The 24,415-nt window shown below is 33.7% G+C and overlaps 1 pseudogene; it reads right to left on the bottom strand.

Annotated features, from left to right (window-relative positions):
- The window catches only part of LOC128237661 (copine-8-like), a 94,909-nt pseudogene that overhangs the window by 3,989 nt on the left and 66,505 nt on the right, over nucleotides 1–24,415 (bottom strand).

Genomic DNA, 24,415 nt, shown 5'->3' with positions numbered 1-24,415 from the left:
GTAAACGCCATATTTTTAAATTGATATGTTTTACATGCCTCTTAAAGCTGTCAAATATACACTTAAGGTCAGTCATCCATCATTAGGGTGCAAATATGTGTTTGTGCATCATTTAAGATATTTAAATCGAGATTATTTTGTTCAATTTATATTGAATTACATTAAATTATTTTTGTGTGAATTGCTTTTAACATTTTTAAAACACCATAATGACGCTTCTATTATGATATTATACATTTATGAAAAGTAATGAATTCGAACTTTACGATGACAATTTAGACATATTTTTATCATTTTGTTCCTTAAAATATAATTTCTTAAATTGGTAAATTAAAGCTATAATTATTGTTAAAACTTTGAAACTTCAGCTTTGGGAAACTAAAATGAAACTCTACCAATAACATTTTTTTTGCATTAAAAACTGATCTTTTGATATCCTTAATAACTTATTCCACTTCCTCAAGGTGTTAACGCCAAACGTTCTGAGTGACATTCAATACAGTAACCGAGAGAATTTTTAATATTCACTCAAATCCTTTGAACTTAACTTTTAGACAATAACTAGCAAAAACACAACGTACACTTTATTTTGTATATTTATTACAAAATGACTAGTTGTGGATTTTTTATTGAATTAAAATGCAACAGTACAGTACAATATTCGTTTATCCATACTATATGGCCGCCATCCCATAAAACAATCATAGTATGCAGTATATGTTGGAGCGCCATTTGTTATTTTTGTATTAAACATGGATATATACAAAACCAAAAAAGGTAATTGTTAAGCACAACATATAGAAAGTAAAGTCTAATTGATATCATTAACAATAGGAGTAAAGATAGGTATACATTCGACAATTATATAAGTAACACTTAGATATGATTATTATTCCATACCTCCGTCAGCATAGTTACCCTTATAGTATAACATCTGCAGATGATTGTACAGTAAATGACGAAAAACAATTGTCAAGCACCGAGTTCCGACTTATTAGGCTGGTTCTAGAAGCCGACCGTCTACTTAGTCCTCTACCCTTGGTCTGGCTTGTATTGATCAACGAAGCACTAGAGTGTGACCGTGGTAAACTGGTAAAACTTGGCTTGTTTGGTATGATATCCTTCCGCCGCATGTATTCTGTGATCTGCGATGAAATGACTGCTAGTGTTTCACGGGCCTACAATTGTATAAATTGAAAATAGTATGGTGTAATAAGTCTTTTCCATTGACCATCATATGGCTAAAAAAAGACTGTTCACAATAAAGAAGTGCACAAAATGTAATTTGAGCTGATACATACCAGTCGGTTGAGATCAATGGTTTGTCCGTTTTCCCATGAAAATGATATGAAATGTGTTTGCTTCCGGTTGAGTGACGTCGTTCTGTTTTTTAGGCCGACAAAACCAGTGCTTTCTTGATTGAAACATTCCTGATCAAAATATAAAGTTGAAATACAGGTATTAAGTTTTGTTTAACTTGTTTATATAGAGTTTGGTAAATGTTAGTAATTGAAATCTGATATAGTTGTTAAGTATTGAATTCGACATTAACAAGCGAAACAGTAACGCAAACAAAAACCTTTAAAATATATTATAAAATAGAATTTAATAAGACCTAACGTTTTGTTTCTTTTCCCCGGAATACAAATGGCACCGTTCTTTCATATATACCTACTGCCAATTTTCCATGAAACAAAACTGAAATATTGCCATTAAACTAAATCCACCGATCAGCGGTGTTAATTTCATTTTACTTCGCTTTACATTTCGTATTGTCTATCATATTATGTATGTACCTCAAAAATCTAAGACGATATGTACTATTTACCATGAGCGTAAAGTCTGCTGGACCGACACCGGCAAACACAACCGTTAAGGGCAAGTGGCTTATAGAGGTCAGGCGTTCAAGAACGTCATCTATGTCGTTCAAAATGCCATCCTAAAATAATAAAACCCTGTTTTTAAATCATTTAAGACTGTCCCTTTTTATTTAATGCAGTTTCTCCACCGCCCACAAGACGTTCAAGAGATGGAACGTTTAAGGAAAGTGAGATGGTGAATTGCGTTTATTGTGTAGGCGAGATGATATGCCAAATTTAACCAAATATTTTGGGATCTGCCTTAAGTCTTATTGACTGAATGTTTAAGGATTAAGCGGTAATTTCTTTGAGAATTGGTATTTTTGTATACTATTGTTTAATTAGGAGCAGTAATCTCAAATGAAACTTTCGAACAATAGAAACATATGAGTTAACACCAGTAATATGTTCTGTCCCGTTAGCGCACTCGCTTCACACCAAGCCGACACGGGTTCGATTTGCAGCCTTGGCGCATGTAAGTTTGGTTAATGGCCATCAAGCCGGACAAGTGGGTTTTCTATTGGTTTCCCCCACAACACAAGGCAACACTCTTGCGCAACATTCTGCCAACGAAAGTGCTTAATATAAGTTGCAATAGCTTGTTTAACAATCGTTGTAAAATGAATATGTTTAACTAAACTAATACGTATTAACGGATGTCTCTGAATGTGTTTTGAATTCAAAATATACATATTGACATGAATAGAACATTAATACAACAATATGACAAAGTATCTAGATCTTACCGTTATGACGAGGAGGACATGGTAGACCTGACTGTCCTGTGTGGGCTCGCGCACCGCTAGAGACTCAGCAAAGGAGATCACTGGCTTCAGTCGCGTGGGGCCCGACATTCGTAAATGCTTCACAGCCTTCTTGTACCGGCTGATGGCTCTCTAGTGTAATCAAATGAAAGTTATAACCGTAAGTCAGTTATTTTGATTGTCACTTTTAGTCCTTCTCCGGGAAGGACAACCTATTAGTTAATGCTCCTTAATAATTTAACTGGCATGACCCTCATTAATACGCATTCCGCAAACTACCCACTTGTGTATGTCGGTTTAAAAATCTAGATAAAAGCTATAAGCTATTCTCGAAATACATCCGGTTTTAAAAAATATTAACCTTAGGAACATTCACAGTTCAAACATTGGCTCGAAAGAACACATTCAAAATTCATTAAAATGACTGTCCTAGTTATCTACGATCAAAGTTGTGCGTGAGGGGCGTCGCACGGATACATGGATAACAAAGGGGCTTACAGATGTGTTAAGAGGTAATAAGAAAAAATAATCAAGATTTATAAACATTTATTGATTCTGCGAATCCGATTTACGATGCGGCGTACGAATAACTGTGTCAACGTCTATCAAAAGTGTTTATTAGGGCGTCCTAAGGGAAGCTGCGTAGCAAAGGGCTATGCAAAAACGGGATTTTGAAAAAGATGAATTGAAACACCAATACTCTCAAAAATATATAAAAGAAACGGAAGATGTGTTGATTTCAGTTTAAGAAATCGCTCGACTGTGTCCGTGATCACTGACCAATTATATTTTGACATTCGTGACATATATATTTACCTCAATTCCATATTCGTGAATCTGTTTCCAATCGTTCGAAAGTGGAAATTCCAATCGTTCGAAAGTGGAAAACAGTGATTTATAACAGACGACTTTTTTATCTTGGCGCCAAATCCCATCATACCTATTTTCTGCGTTGTGCGGTAACGGCAAATAACTCCTCCTTACGTCTCTATAACTTTCATGTAAGGTGTTTTCTATGGGACAAAAATGTAAATATACAGTATGAAGGTGTTGCAAAACGTTATTTACAATATGCTTTTAAAATATGTATATTTATATCGGCGAGGTTAAGCATTGCTTTAAATTGTATCGAAAATCATAATATGTAGTGTTAGAAATTCTTCCGCTATTTTCATGACTTTGTCCCTAAACTTTGTTCTTAACACATAAGTATTATACACATAACAATGTGTTTGAAAAAGTGTTGCCCATATCTTCAAGTGAGGCCAATCGCTCTACATTATCAATAAAGGGCATATCTCTTTACGCTGTCTTACCTAATTTTAAAGAAGCGCAAGTATCCGTTATTTGTGATTTTAATACTGTTTGTCATTTTTGCTTCTTTCTTCGGCGCAAGAGGTAGTTCTTTGTAATGGCCTTCCCTAAAGTAAAAAATGACAGCCCTTTTTTCTTCTTTTAAGTTATTCGTGTTATATGTGGATCCTAATATAATACTTAGAAAAACGAAGGAAAGCATGATTTATATCAATTCATTTCAATGAAACATTTTTAAATCATCGTATATAAGTACTCAAGAACATTATCCGTATACAATATCTGAAATACAAAATGAAATATTGGATTTTAAGATATGCAATAGGTCACGAGTATGATATAAAGTGGCCTGCTTTGTGAGTCATAACCTCTTTAATCATAATGCATACATTATCGAAAAAGGTAAAGGAATGAAATAAGTTAGAAACACATGAATATAAGTCGGTTTGTATTACTTCGAAAGAAAACTGGCTTTTCATAAATCAAGTTGATTCTTTCATGCTTTCAATATTTCTTTTTTTTGTGTGAGTATTTTACATGATCTATGATTGATTGCGAATGTAAAATAGTGCTAAGCTTGTATCTGTAGGAACGTATTGCTGTTAGGTAAGTTCCTTCTTTTCCAAATATGGCATTTTTAACGAGTATGATGCTGGTGATTTGCATTTTACCAAACTGATGAAAGAAGTGCAAGAGTTCTCGAGTTAGGCAACACCTTGTTCTCTAAAGAAGTATAGAGACAGTAGTAAGTATAGAACACATTTCATTTGTATTCATTTACCACAAGTTCGTGAAAAAAAAACTATATATATTTTTGCTGCCGATTTCATTACTGTAACAGTACAAACTATTTGGGAATTTAGTTGCGATTTTAAGCTACTATTCTACAATATATTGGCTGCCTCGCTTATGTAATTTGCAAGGTACGCATCCCAGATATCGTTTAAGCATGATATTTGTGTTTGTGTAAAAAAATGATTTCTTATATATAGCTTATGCCGCGAATTGATTGCAGGTTCATAGGATGCAGGTATCAACTTCAAACTTCTCATTCCAAGTACACAAATGACTTTTTCCACGCAACGTAATATTCACCTACCAGGCTTTTCTTTCATGTTCTGCGAACATAGGGTAAATACACCATTTTTTGAGGTCATTACCATCTGCAAAAGCCCATTAAATAGTTAACAGCCCGAGTGCCAAGTACAACTTTGCAGATGGTAACGACCGAAAAAAGGTGGAGTATCGTTATGATTGCATAAAAACACACGATCAGTTACTTTTGTGAATCAAAAAGCCTTCAAAAGTCATGAAATTAGAAAAACAAACTATTTTAGTTTAAAATAACCTACTTAACAGGTACTTGTGCGACTTTATTAGCGATGTTTTTGAAAAAAATTCAAAACGCTCGATCAAGGCCAAATCAATTAACGATAGTTGGATTGCTGCTACGACACCATTTGTTCAGTGTTCAGTCAATAGGAAAATATGTTTTGTAGAGAATATACCGGATAACTTGAGTTATTTACAAACAATATATATATAGGTTAATCAATTTTTCACCAATATGTATCTTATTTTAACAAATATGTACATGTGTTTTGACAACTAATTTAAACCTGTAAATTATGAGAAAATGGCCTAGCTGAAACGCTTTGATCAATTCAGTCATAAAATGACAACTTCAATCTGTTCGCCTTCAGTAGCAGAGAATATGCTGAAAATTGATTTGTACATTGCATACGAAGTAATGGAATCATCATGTCCATATAAGGCTTATGTTCTGAATCCAATCGGCAGAAATAACATCAGTTGGGAGGAGTTGGGAATGACAATTGAAAACTAATTTACTGAATAATGCACATTTTTTACCGATATATTTTTATTGTTATCACACGCCGGTAACGGACGGAAAACACACATATTATGTAATAATGGAAAATAATGTATTTCCATACATTGGCCCTATCATCGAGAAAGGAGCGGCATATCCGGTTACATGCATTCATAACAATAATACGTTTCCGTAGTAGTTGCAGCAAATACAAAAGGGTTAACATACTTTGCTTAAATTATTTATCTAACCTACTTTTGTATAGAGTTTAGATCTCTTAGCGTTGCTACCCGTCGGCCCAGCATTTTATAATCACCGGTTCCACTAAAATGATAAAAATACCGCCGCTACATTTATTCAAAGAATTATTTCACCCGGAAGTGCTGAATCGATAATTAGAAAAGAAGATAACACATCACTACGGTTTTTTAACGCGAGGATATAGAGCTCATATTAGTAAACATAACACATTTGTATGAAATAAAATATTAACATATTTCGTATATATATCATTGAGTGATGCTATCTAAGATAGCAGTAATGCTACTATCGCCCTTCCATGAATATTATCACTCAAAGGTACCGCCCCTTACACATACAACATAATTACAAACTAAAGTTACTGTAAACAGTAATGCATGTGATAATGTGTTATGAGGTAATCTGATATATTAAAGTATCTTATCTTGAAAAAGTATTGATAAAAAAATGTATTGATGAAAAAAGAACCCGAAAAAATGCCATTGCAGTCTAATTTAGCATATCGAAGCTATGTCAATTCGGTTACTTTTGTACTTATTTTATTGTAGTTAATGACCTAGGATCAGATTTAGACACAAAATATGTTTAATGCAACACTTTATTGACTCACTGTTCAATACTTGCCTTTCTTTTCCTTGTTTTGTGGTAAACCAACAAAATGCAAAACAATGGCCAGGAAGTTTATAGCCAATATGCTGATAACGATGGTCAGTTTATCAATTTTTAAGGCTTTATTTAAAATATAAATTTAAATTGTTTTAAGCATAGCAGTGTTGTTATCATTTTCTTGTATATATTGTAACATGGCCGGTGGTGACCAATCGTGAAAAAAGTACGATCTCTATTTCATTTAGGTAATAGTTTAATGATGGTTATAACTGTTCACAAAGGCTACAGTTAACGTTAAACAACATACAACACATTAATTGAGCGATATCCAACGACTTGTATCATACTAGGGGGCATACGTTTTCCTCTTAATATAGAATAATAAAATTAAACTTCAAGGTTTGATGACTCTAAGATTGCCATCCAAAACGCCATAGAGTCACTTCGAAAATTATAACCTCCTAGAACTAAATTGTAAGGAATAAAAATCAAAATCAAACCAGTGTGCATTGATCAGGGGAGAGCAATGCTATATTTTACGTTTTCTTTACCTGACGATGGTTAAGAGTTTTACATCTTAGACTTGAATCTTGGAAAAACGTTTATGTAACCGATTTATCAAACTATAATTACAAGTTAAACGTATTATCTATTTAGATAGTATGTCCTGATATATGTTCCTTAACTAAATCTCTCACCAAAAACGAAAGAAAGCCGTTAAGACCATTCGATAATAAAAAATCTGATGGGGCCTTAACGTACTCAGTCAAATTTCTTTAGGTTTAATAAAAAGTATTTTGCTGTACAATAGGTAGCCCTGAAAACTTATTTGTGTGGGTAAAGAAGTAAAGCTAATTGAATGACTGTATCAGACTTTTGTTGAAATATTTGTGGAATCTAAATGCAAATGTGTTTTGACAATATTTGTTAACTCAAAAATACTAAAGCAATATAATAAACCTATTATTGCCGTACTTTTCATATCTTTTAAAATAAGATAGATATTCATACAGTAGATAATTACTTTTTTCCTGGTAAGCAAATACAAAAGACTTTACACAGGAGCAATCATGACAAAGCACAAGCCATTCCATATAAATATCAAGACTTATTTTGATGCTAAGCATCAAAGACGTCGCGAATGATTTTGAAACATGACTTAAAGGAAGCATATTTCAATGGCATATAAATGCCGTAAGAAAACCTTTTAACGTTCGCGCATTGTTTTGTGTTAACCAATTAATTTGCGCGATAACTATCTAGCTAACTAGTTAATATTCATGGTAAGATAAATATCATAAGGCTAAAAACAGGCTTGAAAGTGCCCAGTAGTGCCACATATTACATTTTAACTGTACAAAATAAACAGTTATTTAGGTCACAAACGTATGATTTATGAATGTTAGTTCAGTCGTAGTGCGTTTTATGCAAGAAAAGGATCAAGTCAATCGAACCCTATTCGGCGGCTTAAAAATGATCCAATGTCAATTTCTAGACACCCTCTTATAAGCCATTGACGCTAAGAGCATGCAATACCACCCCAACATCATGAACAACAATCAACCATTATCGACTGGCTCTGCGTCGTGTCATTCAAAGTTAAGTGAAAATCTAATGATACGCATCTTATATCAACATGGCTGATTACCGACAAATAAGGGTGTTTACAACGTTGTAAAATATTTGTTTTGTTAATAACCGTAATTTGTTATAAGATACTTGCCTCACGTACATCATATAAATGATACTGCCAAACGTTGATGTCAAATTTTAACATTATGAATGTTATGTATGCTGTTCTGTTATTCTTTATATTATGATATTGTCAAATCATTAAGCCGTGACCTAATTATTGTCAAGAAATCGATTTACGCTTACTCTAAACTTATAGTTGTTATAACATATACACAGAGAGGGCTTAATTGTGACTCTTTATGTCCTAACCATACATGCATGAATGAGATGAATGTTGTCATTTACATACAATCATGTCCAATTAAAACTAGCTAAGAATCTCTTTTTATGTGATATAAGAAAAGAAAATCGACAGGACATATTTATTAGTCATATGCCATGTTGCAAGATTTTTTTTGTCGAGTGTAAATAAGCTGACCAAACGTTGATGTTTTTAAAGTAAGGCACGTAGGGATCAAGTAATAAACAGTCAGAATAAATAATAGTAACATAAAATAATATGAGACATACTGTGTCATTTCTCAAATATCACAAATATTTCAACATTGTATGATATGTGAATCCTGTTTTCCTAAGTTTAAAATAATAAAAAATATATACTAGCTGAAGAAATACTGTGTCTATAAAGGTTAATATTTGTTTACTTGTGATCAATGTCGTAAACAGAAAACATGAAATTCTGCAAGACGCTCGGGTCGAAGTCCAAAACAAAGGATCCAACAAACTAAAATATGAATGTAGAGTAGATTGGAAATGTACAGCATGCCATTGTAGATCGATATTTCTAATAACCTTAATAATAAAAGTTAAACCTCAGAAATAACTTCTTATTACTGGTTGAGGTATATTTTGCTGAAATATGCAGTCTAGAACATATTAAATATTTAGACAGCATCGTAATCTATTAATTTAGGTTAGGGTTTATAACACCTGCGAATAGGTTTTAGTAATTGTGGTTATCCACATGACTGATGCTATATACAGCGTTAAAACTCATTTGTGAAACCGACAAAATCAGCCTGTACAATCGAGCAAAAATTAAACCTGTAAAATTCAACTCAAGATGTACAGTGCATTTGTACTTTTTGTATTTGGGTTTAGCGTATTCTTGATGGCTTCAGTCCGCCCGACCTCGCGCCACTGTCCGAAGTGTTTATAGAAGAGCACACACATTGGGTCGCTCTTCGTAAGGGTATCCAGGTCCTTAAGCCCCGTGCAACTCACTAGAATCTCGTTGCGCGTACCTGCTAGTGCACTTCTGGTACGCAAGATGCTACCATCATCCGCCTCCATATAAGATTTGACAGAAAATATACTTTGTCAGATCCGTCTTATTTACACTTTGAGAGCAGTGGGTGTTTTAACCTTAAGCATATATCGTAACAAGAGCTACGTCCGCGTAAATCAATGTTCAAATGTTTCTATAGTAGATCATGGGTAATAACTAGACACACATGTTTACCGTAGTTACTGGGACTTACTTTACTTGAACGCATTGTCATAGTGAAGATGTGGACGAACTATTATGTCTTTCAGGTTATGGCTGACGTAAAGCTAGTGGGATGTAAATATGTTTGTTTCTCTTGTTCATTATCGATTGGGCCCTTGCCTTGTTCTCCTAAACGGTGTTTAATTTCGACAACCGGGCGTGTACCTATAGTTTTTATTTTATTATTACTAAAAATTGAAATATTTGCACGTCTCGGCCGCCATCATTGACAATACCTCGTTATTCATTTTATTCTAATAACAATAAAGCGCTAACGTAAACCATTCTTCAGAGATAATGTCTTTTACAGGATTGAGCTTAGGAAGTACCCTAAAAAAGAATCCGTGACCCATTCTTTTAAAGTATATAAGTCGTAACTTTAAAATCCTTAAATCTCCAGAAACATTAGAAATGACAACAAATATATTTATTTCATTTCTTCTCAACTTTTTATTCATCGCTTATACTTGCCAAAGTTCAATTTACGCAGTTATATAGCAAATAACAAAAAATGAGACAGTCAAATTATTTTTATTTACAACTATTTATTGATTAAAACGGCGAAGAATACCGCGTTTGATTTGAAAAAAAGGAGCAATAAACACAGTGTGTCTACCTTATGAGACGATAGTAGATCGCAATCACCAATCATTTAATTATTTTTTTGCGTTTTCAGCCCTAATATACGAGGTTACAATCATGTGATTGTTAGTATTTTATTTAATATTTTCCATAAATGAATCATTTAATAAGTAGTTAAAGGTTATCACCCAAACTTAATGTTTGTTTTAAAAATGTATGTATTGATATTGAATAAGAGTGCACTTTAAGTACTACTATATATATCTTTATTAACATTCCTTATTTGTTGGTCAATGATTTGAGCTTAACCGAGTTATTTGAATGATCTCTGACAAGTCTACAGACCATTTCATTATCCAGTTAGCATCAATATAACACTAGCTTGTATTTAAATATTTATATCAAAATTGCACAGTAATTTACTAATCATTCCACCATTCGCAGCATTGAAATACTTTAATCTTATTAAATACAATTTGTTATACACGGACCTTCGATAACATTCCCCCCATTATCGATAGCAGGTTTGATGCCTTGGGAGTCGTAAAGAGATGATATATCCTTTTGCTTTATTTTTCACTAGCCTTTTCTAACAGTGGATCCCAAGTTTAATCTTGCACATTGAAAATAAATTAAACTAGACACCCAGAGGTGCGACGAAACCATGCCTTTAATTGGTAAACCAGGAATGTTTCCAAGAATCTAAATACAAGTAGTGACTTTCAAGTTGTTCCTACCAACTGGAAATAGTATCAACAGCTGGTTTTGTTTAAAATTTAATCAATGCATATCAAAAGAATAAAATTCAACTGTTCAATGCCGCGAAAACCCAATGATATACGCATGAACATTGAGACAGTGTTTTCTCCCACCTCATAAAAGTAGATTAAAAAATTTGGCCATGCTAGAAAAATTCTTATCTTGCCCACAGACAGAGATAAAACAAGTTTGGAACTCCTTTTTATTGCCATCACATAACAACCTCCCTTGTTGAAGACCGTCGTCTGTAGCATCAAGGAAGCCTTGTCTTCTTGCTATATTTAGAATCCTTATTTATCATTTCTCGCTTCAAATCGCACCATAAAATGTTTTCACGAAATACTGCTGCACTCTTCTCAGAACTATTTCAAGAAATATTTGACAATACATTTACATAATCTGAATCACTGCGCGCATATCCATGACAACAACGAATTATCACATACCTATACGCATATTTTCACTACGCATGAAAGAGTTCCAGCAAAAAATATCATTTTACTTTATTTTGTTTAACTTAGGTTGGAGTACCTCGTTTCCGCAAAACACTCTTCCCTCTATGTTAGGATGAACCTATCTTACACTTTCGGCCATGGAAAATACTTATAATCTTTAAGAAAAATGAGTCGGTTGCCCCATTTTAAGATATTTTATTATATAAAACAACATATCAAGCGCAATTAAACTGCGGTAACCCGTGCTGAATATCTTTATATTTAACGTAGATAAAACTGTGCCAAATATATTATACCGATAAAAAAGTTTATCCAACCATAAATGAAGTTACACATGACTCTTTTAATTGCCACATCTGCTAAAGTTCAGCCGAGTACAAACTTTATTCAATTATATACTAATAAGTGATAAGAAATAAAACTTCTTCTGCACGGCAATGAAAGTGTCATTCATAATTCAACTTAAGCACAACTAATAATAACCCTTAAGACTTAAGACTTAGACTGCCATTTGTGTGTGATTTTCGACATATTTCAGCGGTATCAAATATCTTACTATAAAATCTGTTTTTCTGTTTAACTTGCCTCTTAATACACCTCAAATTTAAAACGGCAAAATTTGCGTTTTGAATCACGAAGCTGCCCATGGCGGAAGGCCAAATGCTCCGTTACAACAGCAGCTCTTCTAGACATTTGACAAATGCAGCTGGAATATCCAAAAATTAAATGTTTAAAATGGGGCGCACTCACTGATAAACAAGCGCTTTGCGTATGTACTATATCAGGGTAAATTAATTCCAGAATATTTTGGAGCGGAGGTCCCTCTGACTCTCCATGTTAAGTATGAGACTTGGCATTCCTATCAATAATTATCTATAATTTAAAGTCAAAATAATCTGCATGAGTATGGGACTAGAAACGCAACGAACTACAGCAGGCACATTTATCAAATATAAACGACTATTTCAGTGAACAACATTCTTGTGTTGCACAGTAATGTTCTTTATCTAACAATTGGCATCTGTCAAATACATTTTTTGTCAAATTAATCATTTCACGGCAGCATTTATGATTCCGCTTCTTTAAGAATTTAGACCATTGTAATCAATGTCCACATGTTGTTATGAAAGTTAACATGTCGAAATCATTTTTTCAAAGGCACTTATTATAGGTCTATGCCGTAAAATGTTTAGTTAATAGCTACGGGGCCACAAACTTCCATTTCAAAAGCGCCAACATATCGCTATTATTATTTGTTATCGCTACGCAAATCAAATGTTTATTGGTTAATTTGATCATTTTAGTCAAATGAGTAAAATATAATACTGCATTTAATTGGAAACAACACAAAACTTTTTTCAACCTTTATTGTGCGTCTTTTAAAGGGGGCCAACAAAGCTCCACGTTGTATTCAACCTGGACTGGGTTGCAGAGAGGAAGAGAGCCTTGACTAAGACTATAATCCTATCCGGAGTTAATCAGAGCCGTGGCAAATCTAGTCGGTCCCGAAACTACTATGCAAAACTCCTTCAAAAGTTGTATTCATTTGTTCAAGTTTTCAGACGGGAAAACTTCAAGCTGTTTACATCTGTATCACGTGACAAACTACTAAATGAATTTCCTATTAATTCTAATAACCATAGTACTTTATTTTAAGTCATACGTTAAAACACATATAACACTGAATATTCACTTCCGAATTTGTATAACTTTTCCTATAGATTAAACTAGGCAGCCATGATGCGTATTTCAAACATGCAAAATAAGCGTTATAAACCAATTGTTATGAAATATGTCCGGTTTCTCTGGCTAGCGCTTGCGATATTGTTCCTCAATTGCGATGTTTTCCCTGCAATGAAAAGGAAAACGAAACGAAACTGTTTGCTAATGTGAGCGACTGTATGCAATAACTGATCTCATGCCATTTTATACTTGCAAACTAAGACCTCGCCGTGCATAAATTAGATATCAAGATTTTCTGTGAACAACTACATCTCTTAAAAAATGATGCAGGAAGTGACATTGACTTATTTTATTTGCATATAACAAGCATGTAGGGAAACAGAGGAGCAAGTGCTTCTTACGTTGTATCATACCATTGTGAAATAATTACACCGCAATACTTTTTTCAGTGCCCACATACAATATTTACTTGTTGCATTTTTATTTTGTCAAGTTTTATTAAAGGAGGTCACTATGATTACGATCGTAAAGGCAAGTAAATTGCTTTTTGTAGTGATAAAGTTGTGTGTATTTATCATTGCTCAAGGTGAAAAAGAATATTTAAGCAACTACACTAATGCAAAAGTGAGTTGTCAGAATCGGGGAGGTCTTTTTACACATACACTGTTAATTTTTTTTGGATTAATGAACAACACATGTGATCTTGGTGTTAACACCGGTATGTTAGTGGACGGCGAATTTGTATGGGTACTTGAGCAGGCTCAGACAGGACCGTATGTAGCTCTCCATACTTGCATGAGGTTAAGCAACAAGGACAAACACAGTTTCATAAGAAATATGACATTTTATGAGAACATCCTTTACGAATGCAGTATGTTCTGTGATCAAGTTATGAAACGCCGTCTTTTACTCGAAGCTCAGTCAAAAAAGTGGGAGAATGTCATCTGTGAAAATGTACATGGAATGAAAACACCTTATCATATTACTCCAGCAAGCAGAATGTGATAAGACTGATATACAATACCCAAAATAACCAAACATTAAATGGCACTGCTGTACTGGTCATGAATCGGGATCTAACATAATACCCGGGTACCCGCCATTTCCCGCCATACACTACTACTCTGAACTAACATTGTATAATCAGCAACCAACAGACAAAACAATGACAACGATATGGGTGATAAGTTTATTACGTATCTCTTCTTCCTTTCCGAATGAGGAATGAGGAACAATCATATTAAACAACACATCCATATATGGGGATATACGACCACTAGAGAGATATATCCAAACAAAGAAGTCACATGACGATTTTTTAAAAACAACAACAACAACATGAAACACAATTTCAAATAAGGAAGATAAAGGATGAATCAGAGCAAAACAGCGCACGTTTAAACGAAGTTTGAAGTCATGAATCCAAGTAGCTTGATAATAGTCAAGCTAATAATTAATTGCATTTATACTGGAGAAGCACAAAATGCAACACATGGAAATTTTGCACATGCCTCTGATACATGTAGAAAGTCTGGTGGATTTGCTCCTCGGGATATCATCTATTCATTACCGTTTGATCAACATCAAGTAGAAAATTGTTCTGTTGCTAAAAGCTTGGTGCTTGATGATGGCGAATCACTATGGACACATTACAGAGCGGAATTTGGAGCATATATTGCTCCATTTGGCTGTGTTAAGACACTACCTAAATACTTTAAAGAAAACCTGAGCAGTAATAACATGCTATTCGAATGCACCAAGTTGTGTTCAAGAAAACAACCTAAGATAACTTATATAGGGATACAGAATGAAACGTGCTATTGTATGGCAGATCAAGGAGCGTATACAATTACGAAATGCCAAAACGATTCAAACATGAATAGTGCTATTGTTGCCTACGTCTATGAACTAATTGATATAACTGTTGAGAGGGAAGTATATGCATGTATAACATCAGTCCTGTTAAATAATAATTCAAGGATTAATGTCGGCGCTAAATGTTCCGAGAAACACCTAGGATTGTGTACAAGTGATAAAATGTATGGTTTCGAAGCAGTAAAGGAAAATTGTTCGAATTATGAAAATACGTTCACGTCTATTGGAGAAGCCATTTGCATTAACGACAGAACTATGTTCAAAGACGCCATTTACCAGACATGCTTAGCATATTCTGCGAAAATGCCAACCGAAATTATTCATAAAATGGATAGGTTTTTAACTTTCTCTGAAAGTTTCTATTTGAGCAGCGTGAGAACATTCAGAATTGCCAAGTTTACATTTGACAATTCAACACTAACATGTGTTTCTCTTTACAAGCGTGGATGTACAATTATTCTAGAACCTGACCGATGTCATAATATTAACAGATTTCGATGTCAGTATTCGGGTATTACAAAAGAGCAATCTGGATTTAATATGAAGAACGATACAGTCATGCTAATCGCAATACTTATTCCATCTTCGTCGTTGCTTATACTGGTGATATGCTTCGTTGTTCGATTCAACTATGTGAAACGCACCCGCACAACTGCAGAAACATGTTCACAAAACGTGAACCTTGAGACTCTCGAGCAAGAGCATGTCTATACTGGCTTGTATGACTATGCAATCGCTTCAAGTGATGCCGATGGGCCTACATGGATACAAAATGTTAACTACGTAAGTCGAGACATGATATTAGGCGAGTCCGACCACCCAGATCCTTCCCCTGAAAATATTATGTGACCACGACCACCGGGAGGGGGAAACTGCAACTAAATAATACAAATGTATATTCATGTTATCACGTACAGCTTGGAACAAATGCGGGCGAGTATGAACATATAAGGCCACATGCCTAACCCACAGTCACTAGGAAAAAGTTCATAGTTTGATAGTGTAACTTTTATTGTCTTCGATGTTGTACTTATCTGTTGATATGCTAATTGTTAATGAACATTATGGGAACACTATTAAGAAAATCATAAAATATATATTCCTATTGATGAATACATTTCTATGTTGTGTTTGTAAATTACAGTGAATTTCTTTTTCATATTAACTTTGATGCGTCTTCGTAGTTCGTTCTCGTTTATAAGTCATATTGTCGATTGTTTGTGCTTTTACAGGGGTTATAACAGCTGACATTTCGTAATTCTGAAAACAATGGACTGCCAAAAGATGAAAAAGAGGGATATATTTGAATACATTTTAATGTGGTTTTTCTTATGCAAATGTCAGACCCAAACAATAATCTTAACAATTGTCTAATAGTCAGAAGTTCTGAATCTTATATTAAGGATTAACCCTTTACTTATTAACGATACGAGTTTTGATTTTGGTTTGCGTATTTGTATTAAGTTTAGAATAAAATCATTTCGTTATAAAATATTTTTGGTGAAACATCGTAAATTCAAACTTAAATATTACACGGAAAAATATTTCTGAAACCAAAAGTATACGGTACAAACAAACATGCCGGTTTTAATTGATTTTTTTTTATGTCGCCAGTAATTGAATTTCAAACAAAAGAAGAATAACCACTAAGACAATCAATACGAAACCAAGACATGATCGGGAAAGTAAACGCCCTATTGTTAAATTGGTATGTTTTACATGTTTCTTAAAGCTGTCAAGTACACACTTCAGGTTACCCATCCATCATTAGGATGCAAGTATGTATTTGTGCATTTAAGATTTTTAAATCGAGATTATATAGTACAATTTATTAACATTATATTTTTTTTCGGTGGAAAACGGTCTAAGTGACATTCAATACAGAAACCTCATTAATACGCAAACTACCCACTTGCGTATGTCAGGTTTAAAATCTAGACAAAAGTAATAAGCAATTTTCGAAATACATCTGATTTTAAGGTAATATCAACCTAATTTAATCCTCTTCTTTGGAAATTTCACATCTCAAACATAGGCTTGAATAAACTGTAATGGTTTTACGGTTTAAAAACATGTGCACACTAGGATATTTCTGGGACAATATATTAAATTACTGTAGTTTGTAATCAGTTGTGTAAATCAAACAATGCCTTAAACTAGCATATAAAAGGCTTATTTTGTGTTTCAAGCTTCAAATGTTTATTTTATTTTACAGGTTTGTTCATGTTAAATACTCTCTGTTCATCAGCATGATAATGTTATGCAGTAATTTAAGGCACACCAATCTATTTGAGGAAAATTCGGAGTGAAACGTGCGTATTTTAATCACACAAGTTTGAAGTCAGTAGACTTCCATTGTCATTACATTCAAAATACATAGTTTGTCTGAAAAATCTGGCATCTTTATTATACAACGGGAAATAAGTAGTTGTTATTCCGAATTGGTAATAGTCAAACTTCTATCGAGAAGACACTAAGGGTTAACTTAGCCATTTTTATTATGTGTCTCTAAAATGTGTTAAGGCTAATTGTTCACTCTTGACATTGGTGACTCCAAATTCGACTCTGCGGCTCGGCTGACAACCAGTTGTCTGCTTTCCTGGGTTTGAAAGATAAAGCAGAAGGACAACCCACCCTATGGACTAAATTGATTGAAGTTCAAATGACCGCTGATAAATATACAAGCACGCGTATATTAATATCATTTGCAAGTAATTTGATTGACCGTGCTGTAATGTAAAGACAACTTAATTATCTTGACTCTCCTCGGTGTGCAGTGAAATTGAGTGAAATATTTTAAAACCAATTGTATCTTCTACCCTTTGACAAAAACTGTGACAACCGCTTTAGAAATCGCAAATTACATCAGGATTTTATCGTTAATATTTATTGCATATGTTTAAATCAATACCTTTTTGTCAATGAACAAATGATAGTCCTTTTTTAAATGTGCTTTTGAAGCTGATTGATCAAATATTTGTGCTCGTTCCAAAGCATTACAAACGTGAAACGAAAATAATCGATGACATATCATCTATTTAGTATACTTTCGAACGTTCTGACTTTGTAAAACGAACTTCCCGAAAGGTTCACAAATCAATCAATTATTTTTCCTAGCCAAACATCAAATGTCAAAACTAAGCGTGCCTTTAACTCTTCATTTGGAGCACAGCCCGCCTACAAGCGAAGCTATATAAAAATAAATGGAGACCCATTTCTCCACACGACGCCGTTGAGATGACAGTCAAAGCCATCAGTGCTCAAAGCTTTGCGTGAGGGGCGTCGCACGGGTACCTGGATAGTAAAGGGTTGTTCCAAAAAGGAGCATTAAATAAAAGTCAATATGACGATGAATCTCCGAATAGAAGCATAAAAGAAAAAGAACATTAATTGATTCTGCGATAATTAAAAAGGAAAACCCATTTACGATGCGGCGTTCGAATGACTGTGTTCGTCATCGTCAATCATAACTGTTCAGTAGGTGCGTCCCACTAGAAGCCGGGTAGCAAAGGTAAATGAAAAAAACGGGATTTTGTGGAAAATGAATTGATACACATAAACTCTAAAAAAGGCATAAAAGAAACGGAAGATGTGTTGATTGTAGTTTAAGATCGATTGAGTATTCAGCATGATCATAGAACAACTATATCTTGACATTCGTGACATATATTTACCTCAATTCCATATTCGTGATATCTGTCCCAATCGTTCGAAAGCGGAAAACAGTGATTTATAACAGACGACTTTTTCATCTTAGTGCCAAATCCCAGCATACCAATTTTCTCTTCTGTACAGTAACGGCAAATAACTCCGCCTTACGCCTCTATAACTTCCATGTAAGGTGTTTTCTATGGGACAAAAATGAAGTTATACACTATGGAGTTGTTGCACAAGGTAACATACAATATGTTTTTGAAAAAGTTAAGGTTTAGCATTGCTAAAATCTGTATTCGAATTTCGAAGTTTCAAAAAAGTGGTTTAATTTTCATGACTTTGTCCATAAATTTATTTTTCCGGTCAATATAATCAATTTATTAGATACATCATTTGATAACTTTTTTAACACCTTATTTTCGGAGATATCGTGAAGTCTCACCGCCTGTTCGGGTGTTCCGTTCGATGCCTGAAACAGAACAATACTTTTCAATTTCGAAGTGAACAAGAATGTCACAGTGACATGGATACATGACCTATTTATATACATAAATATAAATCAAACTGGTTGTAAATAATGTTTTTGGGAATGTAAAGAATCAAAGCCCATAGTGAAACAATGCCACATTGTATAACATATATATAATTGAAATTATGTCTGACAGTAACAATTCAACTGTATTTTGTAAATAAACATGAATGGACATGTCCACGCACCTGTACATACATTATCTTAAAAAGAACTTTGAACGTTGAACCTTGTTATGAATTCCAAAATAGTGGTCATGTTAATAAGACCATATCAATATGTTTCCCGTGCTCTATTGTGTATGCCTTTGTTTGAGTAATGAACATTTTGGTCGTAGACAGAGCCGGGCACTAGCATACCGTAAAGTCGATGGCGACGTTAAGGTTAAGTGTCATTCCTCTTGTGACATAATCCAACAACGAGTAGTCATAATCTACCCTGTAACGAGCCATTTAGGATTATAATAAAACATTATAAAAGACAAGATGCTGAGATAAAATGCATTTATCAGCACAGTGACTGTTTCGTTACAACGTAGATTTTTTAAGGCTTCACTTACTATGTATTTCTTTCGTGGACACTGGCAATGAAGCAACATGTGTTTGAAAAAGTGTTGCCCTATATCCAAGGGAGGCCAATGGCTCTTCATATTCATTAAAAGGCATACCTTTTTACGTTGTCTTACCTCACTTGAAAGAAGCGCAGGTACCCGTTAATTGTGATTTTAACGTTATTTGTATAGTTTCCTTCTCTCTTCTGCGCAAGAGGTAGTTCTTTGTAATGGCTTTCCCTGAAGTAAAAACGAAGCATTATAACAAACCCGTTATTCTTCTTGAAGTCAGTTATTTTAACCAGTGCGTGTTATGTGTGGATCCTAATAGAATACTTACAATAACGAAGAAGAAATGCATATAGATTTAATTCAATAAAACATTTTCAAATCATTCTATAGAAGTACTCAATAGCTATATCCATATGCCATATTCGAAATATCAAACGAACTATTGATTTTAAGATATAATTTAAAATATGTTGTAAAATGTCTGACTCTGTGAGTCATTTCCGCTATAAATATTGTAAGCTTAGTCGTTGAGTTTTGTTCCGAAAAGAAATGTCTTTTCATCAAGCAAAAGATTCTTTAATGCCTTCAATATTTGAGTGATTTACTTGCTTGTTGATGGGTTGCGAATGTAAAGAAGTAATACGTTAGGTCTGTAGAAACCTATTGCTGTTATTTAAGTTCCTTCTATTCAAAAAATGCAATTTTATTTCAATGATTATGATGTTAGACAATACATTATTTTATCAAATCAAATGTAGAAACAATAGTTTTCATAAAGGATTGAAAAGATCATATTTAAAAAAAAAACAATATACGTCTCTCGTTCCTTTCCGCTAACACTACCACTTTTTAATGTTTGCCTATGCATGCAGGAATTTTGTAGCTAATGCAGGATTCTACATGAAGTAATGAACGAGTAAAGACGTTTGAAATAGGTTTCTACATTTAATTCTAGTCGCACAGACATTAAACAATTTGAACTGAAATTATTTTGCTTTCAGAGAAACCTTCGATTTTTGTAAACAACTGTATACTATTCTGTTCCATGCGAGAGAATATATTCTCATTTTTGTTTATTTTAAACTGAAAATGTGTAGTTTTTCCTTACTACATTTGTTTTGAAAAGTCTTAAAGTTGATAGACTTATAGTCAACATTTCGTGCTAATATAATTATATTTGCTGCAGATTTAAGTATAGACGATTTGGAAATCCATTTGCGATTGTCAGCTACTTTTCTAAATATCTCTGCCTCGCTTATATACATGCAGTTTGCAAGGTTCGCATCCCAGCTGTCGTCTAATCATGATATTTAGCTTAGTGTAAAAGAAGAAAAGCACATTTGTTTACGCCGCGTTGTAATTTAGATCATACGATGTAGGTCACTACTTCAAGCTGCTCATTTCAAGTACACAAATGACATTTTCCTTACAACTTAATATTCTAATACCATATTTCGTGTACTGGGAATGGAAAATAATGTCTTTTCAAACAAGATGCCCTATGATCGAGGATGAAGCGGCATATCCGGTCACATGCATGCATACTAATAGTTGTCCATATGGACTTGCATTATTTGGTTTGAATTATTCATCTAACCTACTTTTGTACCGAGTTGAGATATCTTAGCGTCGCTACCCGTCGGCCCAGCATTTTATAATCACCAGTTCCACTGAAATGATAAAAACACCAGCAACAGTCATTCAAAGAATACTTTCAGAATTTATTCCGGGGAGTTCTCAATGAATGTGATATCAGAACAAAAGAGAACACATCATTATGACTATTTAACTTCAGTATATATGTATGTAAGCTAATGATATTAAAGATAAAAACACATAGTACATGTATGAAATAGAACATTAACGATCGTGATATATTGAGCAATCGTTATGGTAGTGTAAACAGTTATGGCTGTGAGAATGTTTTAGATGTATCTGATACATCAAAGTTTCTTATGTTTAAAGAATTGATAAAAAAAAACAATGAACAACACAATGCCATTATTATGTAAAAAGCCTTGTTAATTCGGTTAATTTTGGTATTATTTAATTGTAGATTTTATTTGAACGAAGAATCATATTACGTCGCAAATTCGTGTTAAAAATAACTCCATCGCATACCTGTTCAATACTCTCTTTTTAATTTGATTTGTGGTTAGCCAGCTAAATGCAAAACAATTGCGAGGAAGTTCATATCCAAAGTGCTGATAACTTGACCATTTATCATAGTTTGCCTTTATTTAAATATAAAATCAAATATAAATATATCTCTTGAAATTGATTCACAGTATAGCAGTGTTGTTATCATTTTCTTGTGTAAAATTGTAACATGGTCTAAACACATTTTTTTCTATGCCCAATCGTGAAACAAATACGATCTTTATTGCATTTGATTAATGGTTTAATAGTGGTTATTACAGTTCGCAAAGCCTACAGTTCACGTTAAACAACATCCTACACATTAATTCAGAGTTATCCAATGACTTGTATCATACAAACTAGTGGGCATACGTTTTCCTCTTATAATAGAATAGAATAAAACTTCAAGGTTTGATGACTCTATGATTGCCAACCAAAACAACATAGAGACACTTCGAAAACTATAACCTAGAACTCAATTGTAAGGAAAATCAATCAAAAGAAAACGAGTGTGCATTGATCAGGGGAGAGCAATGCTATATTCTACCTTTTCTTTACCCGACAATGTTAGAGTTTTTCATCTTGGACTCGAATCTTCCAAAAACGTTTATGTAACCGATTTATCCAAAGAAAGTTATAACGTGTGACGGACATTATCTATTTCGATAGGATGTCCTGATATACATTCCATAACTCAAAACAAGAAAATTACAAGATACCGGTTTAGTCACATCAACAATAAAAAAATGGCTTGGTCTTAAATTATTCAGTCAATTTTTTAAAAATTATTTTGGTTAAAGAAACACTATTTAGCTGTAAAATAGGAATCCCTTATCAAATGTTTTTTTTTGTGAAAAGAAGTTTAGCTAATTAAATACTGTATCAGAGTTTGGTTGAAAATATGATGTCATGTAAACTCAAATGTCACTGACAATATTTGTTAGTGCCAAAGTACTTCAGACTATATATTGAACGTAGTATCGCAGTTTCATCTCCTTTAAAAAGTATATATTCAAACAGAAGAGAATTATTTTTTCTTGTAAGCAAATGCATTTTTTTAAAACAGGAGCAACCAAGGCATTGCTCCTTTATAGTGTGAACTATTCCTGTTCGTGTAGTAGTGCAACGATGCAAATAATTGTTTTGACTTTTTTATTTTCAAAGATCGTTGTTGTAAATTTGCTGTTTTTTGATACACAACTCCAAACTTACGTTTTAAAAAGATGAATGAACCATGCTTGCTGAAAATTTAACCTTCAACGTATTTTAGAATCAAGGGTATGTTTATGAATACGTGGTGCCAGACTGCAAGCTCGAGCTGGCGTTCCCAATCTCCATTACACAAACGTTGAAACCCAATCCCGAAAGGATGCCATCTGTCGTGGAACATACACTATCCGATGGTTGACATACAAAAATAAATGAGCTAAAGGCCCCTATCTTATATTTATGTAAGGAATTCAGCATTTTATTTTTGATACCGATATCAGCCACGATTATGAGACAATTAACGACCTCACACTGTATCGTGTTTTTTTTGTACAAATCTGGGTCGGTATGCAGAAAACATCTGACATATTTTCTTAAGTTATGTTTCTCACGCAACTTTGATAAAATAATTTAATCATATCTAAACTATTTTACTTTTCTTCAAAACACTTGTACTGTTCTTTTAAAACTGACTATGAACGTTTTAAGAAATCGCTAAGACTTTTTTTATAATGATTAATGAATACCTCCACAGTACAAAAAGCTCTTTTGTTCATCCATCAATCTTCGATTTTTCTTCTTTATTTCACTTAAAAACAAAGTATGCCTCAACATCCATTGCAATTTGATATTCGGACAAATTTAAATTAACAGAAAGCCTGGGTTGTTGTGTCTCCTTGTCCGTCTCCGTGCGGTATATGAGATGGAACGTCACATTGTCGATACAGTGGGATATCTCAAGGTACACTTCAGGCTGTAACACGTGGGAACAGACTTGATATATTTATTCATCTTCATAAAATACGAAAAAAGCACCGCGTTCGGTGCCAACAATCATGTGTTTGTCTTTAAAAACCAAGGAACATATCTTAAACATATTACCCAGAGTGATGAACCAATGGGACCGGCGAAAATATCTCGCGTCTCGGAAAATTCTATGTTTACCCTCACTTAAAAGAAATCGGTCCGGAACATCCAGCTCGAGACAACGATGGAATCAAGCCAAGAAAGTTCGAGTGTATACTTTAATTCAATCGGTTATTGCAATTGTAAAACCATGCGCGATGTTGAATAAATAGAGGATATTTGTTTATTTCAGTGTAAGATCGCAATACTATTTTATTTCATGAGTGTAATAGGAAA

Source organism: Mya arenaria, chromosome 6 (genome assembly GCF_026914265.1).
Source record: "Mya arenaria isolate MELC-2E11 chromosome 6, ASM2691426v1".
Lineage (NCBI taxonomy): Eukaryota > Metazoa > Mollusca > Bivalvia > Myida > Myidae > Mya > Mya arenaria.
Note: the sequence above shows the minus strand (reverse complement) of the source record. Positions and strands in the feature narration are given on the sequence as shown.